The sequence below is a fragment of the Chamaea fasciata genome, unplaced genomic scaffold (genome assembly GCF_029207755.1).
Source record: "Chamaea fasciata isolate MVZ Bird 193981 ecotype frontalis unplaced genomic scaffold, bChaFas1.0.hap1 SCAF_1, whole genome shotgun sequence".
Classification (NCBI taxonomy): Eukaryota; Metazoa; Chordata; class Aves; order Passeriformes; family Sylviidae; genus Chamaea; species Chamaea fasciata.
The window spans coordinates 59,627,424-59,643,272 of NW_027094086.1; the positions used below are offsets into that span (position 1 = coordinate 59,627,424).

The 15,849-nt window shown below is 44.2% G+C and overlaps 1 protein-coding gene across 2 annotated transcripts in view; it reads right to left on the reverse strand.

The window, feature by feature from the left end:
- Nucleotides 1–8,550, reverse strand: part of ZNF516 (zinc finger protein 516) — a 99,407-nt gene extending 90,857 nt beyond the window's left edge. Inside the window, exon 1 of one of the 2 annotated variants that reach the window (XM_066184531.1) lies at nucleotides 8,483–8,550. The gene's annotated coding sequence lies outside the window, so the exon portion shown is untranslated. Of the gene's footprint in view, nucleotides 1–8,338; nucleotides 8,379–8,482 lie in introns of those variants that run through there. The other variant, XM_066184536.1, reaches the window with a different exon arrangement.
- Between the last annotated feature and the right edge of the window lie 7,299 nt (nucleotides 8,551–15,849).

Consider the following 15,849-nt stretch of genomic DNA (forward strand, 5'->3'; position numbering starts at 1 on the left):
AGCAACCCTGTGTAAAGACTGGTGGACGGCGGGGGGGGGTGCGGGAAGGAGAGAAAGACTTTGCAAGCACATACTCAACCATCAAAGAAGCAGCTCTAGTTTCAGCCAGCAGAGACTGTAACACCTCGCCCCGCAATCCTTTACAACACACCGTGTCACTGGCTATTGTTCATAACTCTTCCCGCAAACCATTTCAACATTCAGAGAATGACTATTTCTTAAGGAAATTATTTCAGAAGGGAAAAATATTGCTTACTCATGAACCTGGTATCACTGCAACAATGAGGCAAAACAGCTACAGACAATTACATTGCACAATCCTAAATGCATCTTTCATTGTACAAGATTTCAGAAAAAGAACATTCTGAAACACTGAAATAAATCAGAGAATAAATGTGACTTCTTGTCAGCTCATACAATATGGGTTAAATGCTACCATATGGTGAGTGCACACATGTTACCCTCTTAAAAACAAAGAACGTGGCTAATTTCATTCCCAAATCTATTTTTAAATAAGTAAACGTGACCATTTTAAAATTAGGCTACAATTGTGACTAGAACACCTCAATTTCCACCAGCTTCTCTTCCTCTTTCTTTACTGAAAACTAACACCACTTCCCTGCTCACCATCTTTTTAAAAAAGACAAGGAAAAATTACTATTCAGTCAGCTTTATCCCCATAATAAGCTAACACAAGCATTTCTATGCAGTGTAAAAATAGTGACGAGCCAACTCACCGTTCTTCCTTTATTATACCTGCCGGAAAAGCAAAGCATGCGTGCGTGTGTGTCTGTGTGTGTGTGCAGTACGTTAAAACTCAATGACATCCGATCCGGTTTTCAGCAAACACTCACAACAGGACCTGCCCGGCAGACAGAGCTCTCGTTTTCTCTGCAACCCCCAGCATGTACTGAGACATATACAGTTTCGGTACACTCCCAGCCAAAAAAGAACAAAAAAAAAAAAAAAAAAAAAAAAAAAAAAAAAAAAAAAAAAAAAAAGAACCAAAGGAAACACGTATGAAACACACACAGGGTAGCTGAAGTGGATGCTATTGGTTTGAAAATTGTCTGTCTAGCCTCTGTGCTATTTGTTTTTATCATTATACTATAAATGAAACATTTTAGGAGTCTAAAAATAGGTACAAATTGTAATTACATATGCTTTGTAGTTTTTATTTTACTTTGAAAAGAAGATTAGAAGCTAGATTATTTTAGAAACTGGCCTTAAAGATTTAGGGAGCCACAAAATTCTTCTACTTTGCAATTTGGAGCACTCTGCTGGAAAACATTTCCTTTGGGACATAAATATGACAGTCCCAACATGGAGAAGCAAGCTTCCAACACCACACAGTGAGATGGCATGAAAGAAAAGGGAGAAGAGTAGACAAAGGAAAAAGTAATATCTTAGAGATTCTAAGAGTGCCCTGATTACGAATGTAATACTATAAGCTTTAATTAGGAGCTAAGTGCTGTGTGCTAAATTCATCCCCACATCCAGTGCTATAAATTCAGAGTCACCCTACTAAAGTTACCTTGGGTTTACCACAACGGTACAACAGTAATGCCAGGCCTACAGCTTCTGCAGCAGCCCATAATGAAATGTGGATTTTGTTGAACAAGCGTTAAGAGACACAATATCCTGATGATAAAAATTTAATTCTTTTCCATAAGCAATCACTTAAACGAAAGGTTAGCAAAAATGAATTTTAAGTACTCCTCAGAAGATAAGCAGTCTTGAATCCACAAAAAAGAGCCTCTGTTCAAGCCATGACTTGAAACAGTTTACAGATCAGAGTCTTCAGCAGCCCCTGCCCTGGTGTTCCTGGGACATTTCATGGACACTATGTGCAGTGTTAGCTCACAACTTGGTAGTGGCAAATAAGCAGCTTATCTTACAGCAGATGTGTGCTACTGCTATGAGACCTGCTAGAATTCATTAGGCAGTAAACAGTTTGGTAGCAACTTATGAGATGCAAGTTCTGTCCGTCCGCACACTAATTTAATCTCGGAACACACGCTTAATGCCCCGCATTCATTCGCACAAGCGCTGCTGCTCTAATGCAGTTTCAGGAATGCAAGGAGAAACTGCTAACACCAAGCGTGTAACAACGCTGATGGGCCTCTGCAGATAACCAAGGATGTAAACAACATCAAAAAATGAGCAACCAGCCTTGAGTAATCATCACGCCAAAAAAAAAGAGAGCTGCTGGCTTCAAATGGCAAAGCAGGTTCAGCAGATCAAGAGACCAAACATTTGCTGACTAACAGTTAGGTAATGAAAGTAAACATTTGTAATGAAGTCATCATCCTAACGAAAGCCGTGGTGGCGTTAACTACCTGGACCACAATCCACTCGCAAGTTTTATTGTGGGCTCACTAACCTAATATTTATTAGAATCGTTACTGCTGGAAAAGGAAAGGAAGTTTCATTTACTTTTAACATAGAATTGATAACCAAGAAATATTGCTATCTGTTAAGTTGTTCTAACTCCCAAGTACTGTACAGAGTTTCTGTGCAGTTACAGTGGGTAAGTGAAAAACAGAATTTTGCCTTCAGTGCCTGAGTCAGAACAGCTTTATCCTAGCATTGAAGTGTATAAATATTTGCAGCATGTAAGATGTCTGCTTTGAAAAAGCAATGTTGCTTCAAGTTTCAAATATTTATATTGCAGATATCTAATCAAATAAATGTGACTTTTTTTCCTGCTGCGGTTTTTTTTTGTTTGGTTGGTTTTTTGGGGTTTTTTTTATTGTTTTGTTTTGTTTTCTCCACACTGTGATTAGGTATCTGGATTAAGTTTATGGCTAGAGGAAAAAAAAAAAAAAAACCACATTAAGTTTTAGTTGATTAACTGCCAATATAATTAAGGATTTCAGATATGCATATAGAAACTGTAATTCCACCCAGAATCACCTTCATGCAACTTCTAGTAGTCAATGGGAGTGGAAAGGCTGCTTATTATGGGTCAGCAGTGGATTCACAAGCAACAAGTCAATTTTTGGGATGCTTGTACATGGTCTTATCCAACTAAAGAACACCACATAGCTGTGAAAAATAGTTGTAAGTGCACTTCTCCTTTCTGTGCAGAAATCCAGTGCCCATTCAGTCTAGAAAGATATGTATCTACAAACTCATACTTCGTGTCTCAAAAACTTAAACAGGCACTTTTCTTGTGAAATTTGCAAGCTTGGACAAGTTGTTTCCTGCAAAATGCAATCACTTTGCATTTCAGATTTCTATTTTGATGACTTTAAGAAACAGTATATATCCAAACCCAGACTTCCAGTTTAAGTACATACATACAGACTTCATCACTGGTCTCCACAAAAGCTTATGCACTGGATCACTCTGCATACTGCATGTAATCCCAGAGAAGTCCTGGAAGTTCCTGGCACAAACTGAAGTCTTCACGGAAGACCTTTCAAAGCTGACAGGTTATGGATCATACTAAATATAGATACCCTTCATTACATGGGACCTCAGCATAAAACTCATCAGATCTTAATCACAGACAACAATCGAGAGATAACTATAGTTATAGGTAACTACAGACAGATGATACTAACTGGTAATTATAACTATATATATATGAAATAATATAATAGTTATAGGTAACTAAAGGTAACTGTTGAAGTCACCTGCACACAAAGACCTTAACAAAAAAGTCCAAATAAACAGACTGCCCTAAGTTCTCAAGAACTGGTAATTACACCATTTCTATGAGGATTCTCTTCCAGGCTGCACCCTCTGGTGTGCACCCCACAGCAGGGTACATTTTAAAGGTTATACATTTTTCAGTCAACTGAATACAATAGCTCAGCTTCTGAAGGCGATCTGTAAGATGTTAAGACATAAACATCTTCCTTTGCTAAAATGAGGAACAGTTCAACAGAGAGAGATTCAGAAGAATGGCACAATCATTTTCAACCCCTTCAATGAACACTTCTGCACTGATAATTGCTATTATTAAATCTTGGCGACAGCATGGTACTATGACCAATTTTAAAATCATACAAGGAACCTAATTTTTAAAGTCAATACATTAGTCATTGCCATAGGAAAACTTTAATCTACAAAATGTTGCTCCATTCTAGGCAGACAGAGTTACTGAGGTCACTTGCAAGCAACAGTAGGCAGATTTCACCCCAGTGATGTGAACTCTTCTCTATGATGCAGAGAAACAGTCATTCACATTCATGGAGGGACTAATACCAGTTTGTCTGGAACAACTTTAGAAAGCTGTGCTGAGCTTAGATAGGTGCCATGCTAAGCTCAGACAGGTGCCCCGCTAACGAAGACCACTCCTCTCTTTAAACATGTTTTAGATCGTTCCTTAGGACAATGTTATTCTCACTGATGCTTTATTTTTTCTCTCCTTTCTGTAAGCATTATCTTTGCACATTAATCTAACAATTTAGAGGGAGGGCTATAACGCCCTATTGTTCACACAGACTCCCCAGTACTTACCACTAACTAGGAGTCACTTCAACACCACTCAGTTTTATAGGAACTAAAGGCTGGAAAACAAACCCCGCAAGAACTTCTAGTGACAGTTAAAAACTACTTTACACCAGGACCTAGTAAAGGTGTGCTTGTGACAATAAAGGTGTGCAGAGCCCCACGAAAATGACTTTATTATACAGAGCTCAAGATGGCTATGGCAGCTACCCTTGTGAAACTGAAGATGTCTCCTAGAATATCCCTACCTTGATACTAATTACACCACAGGTGCTCCTATGCAACTTCAGCTTCCAGCTTCAACAGAGGGAAAGCTCCAAAAACCACTGTAATCACCCTGGTGGAACAAAGTTGGGGTGCACAGAGTTGCGGATGACCGGCCTGATGATTGTGGGCTTGCTGTGACAAAAGCAAGGACACTTTGGCAGAGAAACAAAACAACAACATTCACTGACAGACAACTCATCCCAGCCAGCTGCCACAGACAAAACTACTGGAGCAAAACTACCAACATACTCCCCGCCAAGACGAAACTTTTGCTCCCATCACCAACACCCCACTCCCTGGCACTGCTCCCCCACAAAACAGCCCACACCTCTTACAGTGCAGTTATTTTCTGCTCACTGGCAGCAGCCAGCCTGGGGGGCCATCACATGGGGGCCCCAGAAGAGAAGCCTCACATGCACTACAACCCATACCTGCCCACGGGACACAGCCACGAACACGGGGGCATGAGCACACACACACACACACACACACACACCTGCTTCCATGAAGCATTCCCCCACCCCGCTGCCATGTGAGCCTCATTGTGCCATGCACACACATACACGGCAGGACACAGAGGCACATACATCCGGCTCCCATGCAGCGATGCAACATACCCCATCCCTGCCCTGCATCTGCGCACACACACTCCTATCCACCTGTCACAACACCCCTCCCAGCCCTGCATGCACCTGCCCGGCATGCAGCATCCAGCTCCCCAGCATGTACATGTACACACTGCCCCCAACCCCATCCACGTATCCCTCGCGGGGCTGAGGGGGGGCAGCGGAAGGCCACTGCCCTGCCACAGGGTCCAGGACACACAGGGCCTTAAAACACTGCTGGAAAGCAATGGTCAAAAATCAGGACACACAGCACATCTCAGCAAATAAAACTCTCGGCCATCACCCCACCCACACACCATGCCCGGGGATGGAGACACAAGGGAAATCTGACAGAAGATTTTGAAAAAGACTCCCTCTCCCAAATCAAAATCAAAATCAAAATCAAAATCAAAATCAAAATCAACCCACGTTACGCCACTCAGCTTTTGCTTAAAATTACCCTTTTTGGGTTTTTTTTTTTTTTTTTTTGGGGGGGGGGGAGTTGTGGGGGGAGAATCCAACGAAATACACGGTTGCCAAGTCGAGTTAATGAAAAACCCTTTGGCTGTTAACTCATTTAGTGCAGCAAGCATGAAATAAAGTCTGTGGCATGGGGCCAAAGCGTAGCGGCCCTTTGCCGGGCGGGCTTGTGGGACCTGAGCACGGCACCCAGCCGCCAGTTATGGGGAGAGACCCCCAGAAACCGGTGAATCCCCCTCAAAATAATAAAAATATTAAAATAAACCCCACAGAAATCAAAATATCGATGGCCCTGCCAGGCCCTAGGAGCTTTTACATAAAGGCGCTTTTGCACCCACTTCCAAAAAATAGCGCTGCGGGGGGAACGGCGAGCGGACAACAGTAACGAGGCCGGGCGGGGGCTGCGCTCAGGGCAGGGCAGGGCACGGAGCAGTAAGACCGCGGGAAGGCGGCGGCTCCTCGTCCCACCTCGCCGCGCCCCGACACCCCGGGGCCGAGCGGAGCGGGGCCGGGCCGGGCCGGGCGGTGGCGGGGGGCGGGCCCCCGGGCCGGGGCCGCCCCGGCGAGGCGGGGCCGCCGGCGGGCGGGGGCTCGGCTCGGCGTCGGTCCGGCCCCATTCCCCAACCCCCCCTCACCACAGCAGCCCCCGCGTCCCTCCCCGCAGAGGAAACTTCTCCGCTCGCCGGGAGAGTTCGGCTCCCCAACCGGGGAGACGCTGGGTGCGAGCGGGGAGGAGCGCCCGGCGATGGGGAGCGAGGGGAGGAGGAAGAGGAGGAGGAGGCGGCGAGAGAGTTGCGCCTCTCCCCAAAAAGGGACTTTGACCCCGCACCGCTCTCCGGCGGACCGCGAATTACATATTTTTATCACAGGTCGGATCCTAACGCACGTCGACACAGCGACTAATTTATGAACTCATCAGCCTAATTTCATTATTTAATCATGCGCCCAGCAATCGTGTTTCCTTAAGAAAGGACTGACCTATTTTTGGCTGGAGATAAACGATCATGTTAACAGATGTTAATCTTGTAATCTGTTTTTCCTGTAAGCACTTCGTATACCCGCGTTTCAGACATTAAAAAAAAAAACTAAAAATCTTGCCCAAACGACTTGACGTCACGATTCAGTTCTTATTAAAAAAAAAAAATCTCGCAGTGGTTTCAAAGACATTAAATCTTTTTCACTTTATAAATGCTGATTTGTTCTGCCTCAACTCCCACAGGCTTTTATTTGCATTTCAAATTCCACAGGTTACACCAGTCGCCTTTTCAGAAAATGTACACCAACAATAAGGCAGCAAATGGGGGGGGGGGGGGGGGGGGAGGGGAACCCTGCATCTGGATTAAATAAAGAACAGAATTAATGTTTTGAAAATAGTCCGAGCAAAATGATATTTGCACGTCCAGTGCCCGAGCGCCTCCGTTTCCATAGGGGTACTGTAAAGGATAAGCTGTGGGCACACACAATGCGCATTCCCCAGAAGACCCCTGTCTACTGCTGGGAGCTTATTAACGCTCCTAATAAATGGTGCTGACTCCAAACCGACACTTTTCGGCTTAAAACACAGGGTTTGTCTCCAGTAGTTAATTGCAGAGGTTAGCTGGTTTGAGGGGAAAAACAACGGCCGGCTGTCATGCTCCACACGCCTCCCCACACGTACTGCCAGTTTTAGCACCCCACCTTCTTGCCTCATTGAAAAGTTTACCCATCCAAACTTTCCTCAACTTGCCTAAGTGCCTAATTCGCATTAGGATCGCGACTCGGCGCTATGCTAATGATCACCGAAGATAGTAATGGGGGGAGGGAGGGACGAGGAGGAGGAAAGCTTTTATAGCAGAAAATATCTGGAACTGCATTATTTCTATTCTTTTCTCTCCCTCCCTATCTCTCTCCCTTCCCTCCTTTCGATCCCCCCCTCCCCGTTTCTTTTAAACATGTACATTAAACTCCCTGCCTCCCTCCCCCACCCCACCCGCATCAAACGGGCTATTTTTCCTCTTCTGGAAATAATCGCTACGGAGACATTGTCCTCCGAGTCCTCCTCGCTGTCTATATGTGAATAATTGTTTTCTCTGCCCGCCCACCCCCAACTTCCTTTGATAAACTGTGTACTTCTCTAACGGGGATCACGCAGCGACCGACTCGCCACGGAACCGAGAGCGACTCGCAAACAAGGGGGGAACACACACGGACACAGCCCCACATCGGGCATTTCACGCACACGCTGGATCAGTATTAGCGGGGGTGGGGGGAGAAAGGGGGGGGAACAACCACTGTTAATAACTGAAGTGGCTACTGGGGGCTCGACGACCCATCACCCACCTTCTTCAGCCGAAGCTTTTTACTTTAAAGTGCGGCAATTTGTTCTTTGTCTCGTAATGGATTAATATCGCAATCCGGCCCCCCTCAACGCCCCTGACGGAGCGTACAAAGCCAAAAGGCTGCCCGAGCCCGTAGGGCTCCCCCACCCCCCGGCACCACCACTGCAGCAAACCCGACCTCCTCCTCGCGGAACAGCGCAAAGTTACCATTTTGGAGCTGCTCCGATGACCGGGGGGACAGTCCCCATACGCGGAGGAGATGCGCGAAGTTGTGGGGGTTTTTTCCCCCCAGGGGCACAGCCCGAGGACCCCCCGCCCCCCGGGCCATTCCCGCGCCCCGCCGCCCCTCACCTCCTGCGCGGCCGGCGGCGGCAGCGTTCGGGGAAGGGCGCGCCGAGCCGCGCTGAAGGTGAAACCACGCGCCGCATGCGAGCGGCGCCGCGCTGCACATGATCCGCCGAGCGGCTCCACTGGCGCGGGCGGGGGCGGCCCCGCCGGCCCCCGCCGCGCCCCGCGCCCGCGCACCGCCCCCGCCGCGCCCGCGCCCGCCGCGCCCCGCCCGCCCCGCCGCCGCCGCCGCCGTCGCCGCGCGTCCCCCGGCGGCCGCGCTGGTCTGGCCGGTGCCGAGCCCGCACGCACACGCCGGGGACCATTGTCTGCGCGGGGCAAAGTTGGGGCGCGGGTGCCGCCGGCCCCGGGCGCTGCGGGAGCGCGGAGGGGGCGGAAGGCGGGCGCCGCGTTGTACGGGCGCGGAGCGGTGCTTCTGCCCACCGCCGCCCCGGTTCCCACGTACCTCCTCCGCTGCGAAAGGTGCGGGCTGCAGTTGCCCCAGATGCATTTCTATGAGAAACTTTATTTTTTTTTCTTTTTTTTTCTTTTTCTTCCTTTTTTTTTGGGCGAATTCCACTGGTAAAATATTTATGGATCTATTGAAATGCGCAGAAACAACAACATTAAAGTCCTCAATCAAGATCAAAGAGGAATACTGCTCAACAGCCACGCTGGGGAAGTTGAAAGACCTCCGAACAAATCAATCTGCCATATGGCTATAGAAAGAAAAAAAAATAAAGAAAGAAAACAAGCAAAAAAACCCCAAAAACAACAACACCAAAAAAAAAAACCACAGCCCCCCCCCCCCCCCCGCCCCATCCCCCTCCTATGGCTGAAAAGTTCAATTCTTGTTTTCCTGCCTGTTTGCGAAGGTCGGTTTAATCACGCCAAATCTGTGTGTGCCACAGGCGAGGGGAGTGTGTTTAGTCTATGGCTGGGAAGCCTAATTTAACCCTCGGTACTAGACATCAAGGGTGTGGATGGAGCTTTTTTTTTTTTCCTTCTTTTTTTCCTTTTTTTTTTTTTTTCTTTCTTTCTTTCTTTGTCTCGTTATGTGCGATGACGTACAATTGACACGGAGCACTTTTGACGGAGGGACGGTGTTATCTCGACGCCCCGGGCCGGCAGAACCCCATCGCCCCCGGTCATCCCGGCTCCGAGCTCCCCGCCGGAGTCGCCCCCCGCCCCCGGCTCGGCCCTTCTTGGGCGCACCGGCCGCGCTCCCTCCCTCTTGCACTTGGGACGCGAACGGCTCCGGCAATGAGAAGAGAACAAAATTGGGGCGGGGGGTAGGCTTTTAATACTGCCCTTTCCAGTGCATATTACAAGAACCCTCGGAATAAAGGGAAGGGGTGGGGGTGGGGGGCAGCCGGCGAGAGGGGAAAGTTGGTAATGAAGGATACACGAATCATAAAATGTAAGCTATGTGTGATTAATGATCTGCACTAATTTGTATAGCAGGCGTGTTAAAGGTCATTGACAATTGTTGCTGCTTTCAGCATGAATGCCTGAGTGGGATGTATTTGGGACAATCAAATTTAATTCTAATTTACAGAAAAAAATAACTAGACGCGCATAGCAGCTGGTCAAAATATAGAGAGGACGCACTTTAAAAAATGCACGTGTCCTATTCTTCAAAAGCAGCTTCGTTACATTAATGGGGGGTATCTTTAAGTGCCTCCATAGTAAATAACGCATCTGGAATGCCTGGATTTTGTCCCTTATGCATCAGCATCTTTCCTGCACACTTCTTCAATTGCAGGCCAAATTGGGTTACCAGTTGTTCCAGAAGTGCAGCATTTTGTGGCAATTCTGAGTTTACTGGTGCCAGATTTACCTGTGAGTGGACCAGAGCAGATGTCACCTCTCTGAGCCTGAAGAATCCACCTCAGGCACACGCCTATAACACAAGCGTGTAGATTCTCTAATCACAGTTTATATAGTACTTTAGCATTTCTTTACACAAAGAGTAAGAAATCCATTATAAATCAGCATTCCCGGGGAGTATTTAGAAGTACAGTATTAAGCTAACAATTTCCATATGGCGAAAATTGACAAGTCAGAGCAATGAAAGGTGCATGAGACTTCTCAGCTCCTCTACCTAAAAATGTGATTTTTATGACCTACTCCTTTTCTGTCAGAGTTTGTACAGATTCTTTTCCTTAGACAGTAAAACATGAGAATACACAACACAGTGCTTGCTCCATTACTTGACAGAGTAATGCTTAAAATGCTTGATATTTTCCATATTTGCTTCCATAGGGCCCAGTCCTATACTCCTTGTTCCTGTAAGAAAATAGAAGGCTACAGGGATGAAAGGACTGGAGAACCCATCTCAAGCTTAGTACGCGAGGGGTATTCCACTTTAATGGAAAGGCAATTAAAAATTCAGAAGATGCAGAGACCTTAAAAACAATCAAGCGGTATATTAATTTCACGGAAAGTCACCAGCAGAGTTCCTCTGTCCATGTAATTTTAAATAGGAGATTTTCTCACATTTCTTCTGCTGAGCCCAGCACTTCTGGGTTTTAAAAGCAACACTTAAGCTTACACTGAAACAGTGTAAGAATTTATAGATTCAAAAGATATGCGGGATATATTTGCATAACGTCATCGATGTCAGGAGAAATTTCAGGTAGAGATGATGTGCTTAATTTTCAGTTTGTTAGTAATGTACCATTTCCATGGGTGACTGTTTGCAGACAGTTTACTCATTTTATCTTTCCCAGAAATCTTCCAGGAGATTTCCTCCAGTTTCAAATTCTTTAAATTACAGTATTTTGTATGAGAATGTCAGCGATATTAATGGCTCAATACGTGTTTTACTATTTATAGACTTGCATGTATAATAATTCTGGCTAATGAAATACTTGGAGCAGGAAAGCATTTATTTACTTTTGCTATGGTCTAATAAATTATTTGTTCAGCGTTTGGGACCAGGCTTTCTCAAGTTAGGGAAAATGGCAGTTTGATGAAATTCTGTGCGATGACTTGTCTGCATAACTTAGCCTTAGGAGTGATTGGTGGAAGTTTAGATAAGAAAAGGTTCCTGAGAAACACTGTGGTAGAGTAGTGAGGAAAAAGGCCATCTCTATAAAAGCAAGGCTGAAAGCATAGATAAATACGTCAAGACAGGCAAACAAGCCAAGTTTGGATTACATTTCATATATATGTGTGTGCATATGTGTGTGTGTACATGTCAGATACACAAATACAGTCTGTGAAATGTAAATCTAGGGGAGTCAGTCTCTTTTTCTGCGTGCTTGCTCAGAGTTACTCAGGTTTTGTGCCAATTAATATTTTCAGTTATTACAAATCTATCTGAAATTCTATTTAAATCTAGGACAGAGATTTTGCTCTCAAACTGTGCTTGGTCAGAAAAAAGAGCACACCAACTGATGACAAATAACCTTTAACTCTTTACATTCTAAACCAGACTTTTTTTTGGTGTATCTGGATGTACAAAAAACATGTGCAGAAGTAACCAACTGGAAGGCACAGGGAGCTCTAATACCCATCTATGTCTGCAGATCACCACACAGAAGCATTTTCTTTTAAAAAGAAACTCACATTTCTGACTCCATTTAAAATCGGCCATTTTAACACCAGTGTGCTTCCAGAGTTTCTGTGGGTGGCACAAATTTCACGCTGAAACAAAATGGCTTCAATTAATAACAAGCTTATACTCTTGGATTAAATACATTGACTTCTGATGTGCATCACAACAATCTTTCTCTCCTCTCTAATGATGCCTCAGTAGCTGGGTGGTGTCAGACTGTTTGCAGAGTTTGTACTATAAGAACACACCCCCACCCATCAAAGTTTTGCACACCAGCATACTCCGGGTCTGCGTGGATTGAGGTCAAGCTCTTGCACCCTGTTAATTTAGTGGCATAAATCTAGCAAACGGATTTGAAAATATTCTTCCATTTGGAGAGGTGCACATATTTCATGATCTGACGTGTCTATTAGTGTGTAACAGCAATAAGCAACTTGGTCATATCTGTTGACAAATTGTATCAGGTGTCAGGATGTGGTCATAACCTCTTTACTTTCTACTCATACAAGTTGTCCCCTTGCTATCCATGTAATTGCATCAATGATAAAAGAAGACTGGTATTTGTTTCCATCATCTCATTTATGGCATGTAATGAGCTTTTCCTTATGACAGAAATAATCTGGAGACCTTTCTTGAAGAATCAACATTTTTAACTCTAATGTCTTTCATATTTGCCCCTATCGCCAACACAGTTGCTAGGATATAGCCTGATTTTGATTTTTTGTGCTTTGATCCTCTCAAACCCACATTTTTTTAAACTGAATTATCCGATATTGCTTTTACAATGACACTGAAGAAGAGAGCAGAAAAAGTTAATATTGCAAATAAGTACAGCCTCAGCGTACACGGCTATTTTAGGTTCATGCGAAACATACCAACTTTTCCAGCCCTGGCAGTCAGATTTTCTCACCCATATGTAATTTTATAAACTACATCACGGCTTCACAGCAGGTAGGGAGCCCACAAACCTGTTCTTAATTTCAGCTTAACTGAAAGCATCTCAGCAGCAGCTGGTTTCAGAACAGTTGATCAGACTTCCACAGATGTGGCCCATAGAAGGTTCAGAAATAAAAAAAGAACTAGGCCACAAAGTAAAATTAATTTCAAGGAAGACAAATTCAATAAGGATGCGACTTTTAAGAATTGTTTTTTTCTTTGAGACAGAGATCATTGGGAGGGCATATTTCTGTGGCTTAGGATTTTCCATTCTGTCTACCAATAGTAATACTACAGTACACTGATTTTCTGGCACGCTGGACCTGGCTGTTAGCAGGCTGTGCTCTCCCAAAGAAGAAAAACGGGATATTTCTGAGTTTGTGTCGCCTCCTCTCCCCTCCCCCTCGCCCTTCTTATGTTCCTCCAAGCATAACTGATAGTACTGGAGTGCTTGTGCGCTTTTCTAACTGGACCAGACAAAGACGTACAATAGCAAAAAATGACCGGTGATGTTACAGCAAATGTGCCGCTTGGTAAAACTGGGGATTTTGGTTGCCAGCTCCCAACAATGTGTTATCTGAGGCTGTTACACAAAGTTTAAATAAAGGACTACAGAAAAAATATAGTTTTGCAAATATTCATTTCTGGAGCTTAGCGAGGAGAAGAATTTAAATGATTTATGGAACGGCACAGCAAATACATCGTTGTACTATCTTCTGCTGAGTAGAAAATACCTCAAAAGTAAAAGTGGAACAAAAGAGTCACTTGTCCTCGCTAACAAAATTTCCCTTGACATTCTGTGCAGTGGTCTACAGTGGTTGAATAATCTTAGTTTATATGGTCTTTCAGCTCAGGCATGCGAGGAAAAAGGAACTTCAAAAAGAGAATATTTTACCTGACGTGTACTATTTTAAGGCTTCAGTAATTAGAGACCTGCAAAGGTCAAAATAGCCATCAATATCACAAGCAACAGAGTAGAAGTAACATGTTTGAGACGAAGTTAGTTGGTTGGCTGTAACATAATATGCCATAAGCACTCGGATGTGGATGTGCAATGACGAGCAGCAGAAGAAACAGTGAAAGTTAACCAGCATCAGATATTTACTTGGCTGAAAGCGAACGGGAACTTGCAGATGAGAAATAGAGATGCTTTAGAGTCTAATCCTAGAGTTTATTGGCTTGTTGCAGAGATGCTGCAATTTACACCAGGGTCCGTCCACACAGATCCATTCACAGGCTGGACTAAAAGTTTGCCAGAGCCTTCTAACCTTTCAGTGAGCCAGACAAAAACTTGGCATTCAGAAGCTCCCAAACCTTTTTTCTACCTTCTGGATCTCATTCAAATCAGAAAGGTGTGTCTTTAGCCTAGTTTTAGCATACTACTGCCCACATCCTAAAGTAAAATCAGGAAATACTAGATTGGGGTGGGTAGCTAAGATGTTGCCAGTGTGTCTGCTATTCCTGAAACTGTGTGTGCCAGCCTGTATTTCTGAACTGGCATAAACTAAAAATGAGTAAAAAGTACAATGATTACATCTGAAGCTGCAGTAGTTTGTAACAGTACAAGTCATAATAAAAAGGCAGAATTTTGGGGAAAATTATTTTGAGAACAGGAACTCTTCCAAAAACTTCCCACAATTTCTTTCATTGATGATAGACCATTTTTCTTCCCTGCACAATTTTACGCCAAATTGGCTATTTTTCTAATTTCCCCATAAATCACACAAGAATCATGATTCCTTTTATCACATTTGGATCCACAAATCAACCGGCTGAAGTTGTTCTAGTGAGAGAAAGAGGCTGAAACAAACGCTCAGGATCATTAGCATAAAATTATCAGCATAAAATTATCCTGACTTATAACAACAAGTTGCAGGCAGCTTCTCATTTGTCACTTTCATAGCGTTTGAAAGACAGAAGTGAGTTAGGGGAGTTGGTCCACTACAGATTTTGTGAGGCATTTGCCTTTTTTCCCCCGTTAAACTCCAAAGCTAATAAAACCAGAGCATTCAGTAACAAGCAAGGCACTCATGTCAACAAAGACCTTACTTAGAGACGACAAGGTTTTGAGAAACTTCTGTGGCGAGGATTTGAAGATATTTTAGTCATATGCAGTGCACTTTTGCTTCTCTGTTTCCTACAGTATAATCCCCTTTGCTTTCCCCCCTCTGTGTTTTAAAACCAGCACAGAAAAGGGCGAGTGTTAAACTACACCATTCAATTGTCTGGTAAGTACACAAATTCTGTTCAAATCAGAACAAACTTTCAAGTAGACAGAAAGGGGTATTTGGATTTCTATTTGGATTTCTATTTTATCCTGGAAACCCTGCTGAACACCAGTGTGATGAGGAATATAGCCATATCAGACCAACAAAAGGCTCCTAATGTAGTGAAGACCTCCTCCCCCCTCCTCTCCAAGGAAGCCGGCTGGCAGAGCTTTTGCTATCGGAATTGTTTGCAGAATAACCAAACTAAAGCAGCTCCCTATGTGGGTGCCTCATTCAGGAATAAGCAGCACTTTTATTCTAAAACACTTATCTGGCTTCCTGAAGAGAACAGGCTATTTGGAAGATACTTCTTTGTTTTGAATGTTCTTGTGGAGCAATACCTTATCTGGGGTTTTTTTTTTTCCCTTCTATTTACATTTTCATTTGCTTCTCTGACAAAAGCAGAGATGTACTCACTCAATAAAGCAGTTATCACATACGCCAGCAACTCTTAGATTCCTTCTGCTCTTCAAAAGATTCCCAAGAACTGTTTTTATTGCAAAGGATCCCATTAATATGAATGGTGCAAACATCCTGTTTGCTCCTAGGGGCTTTATATAATAAAAGGGTTATGCTTTATAAAGTCAAATGCAATAGATCTGCATTTCACATCACTAGTATGACAA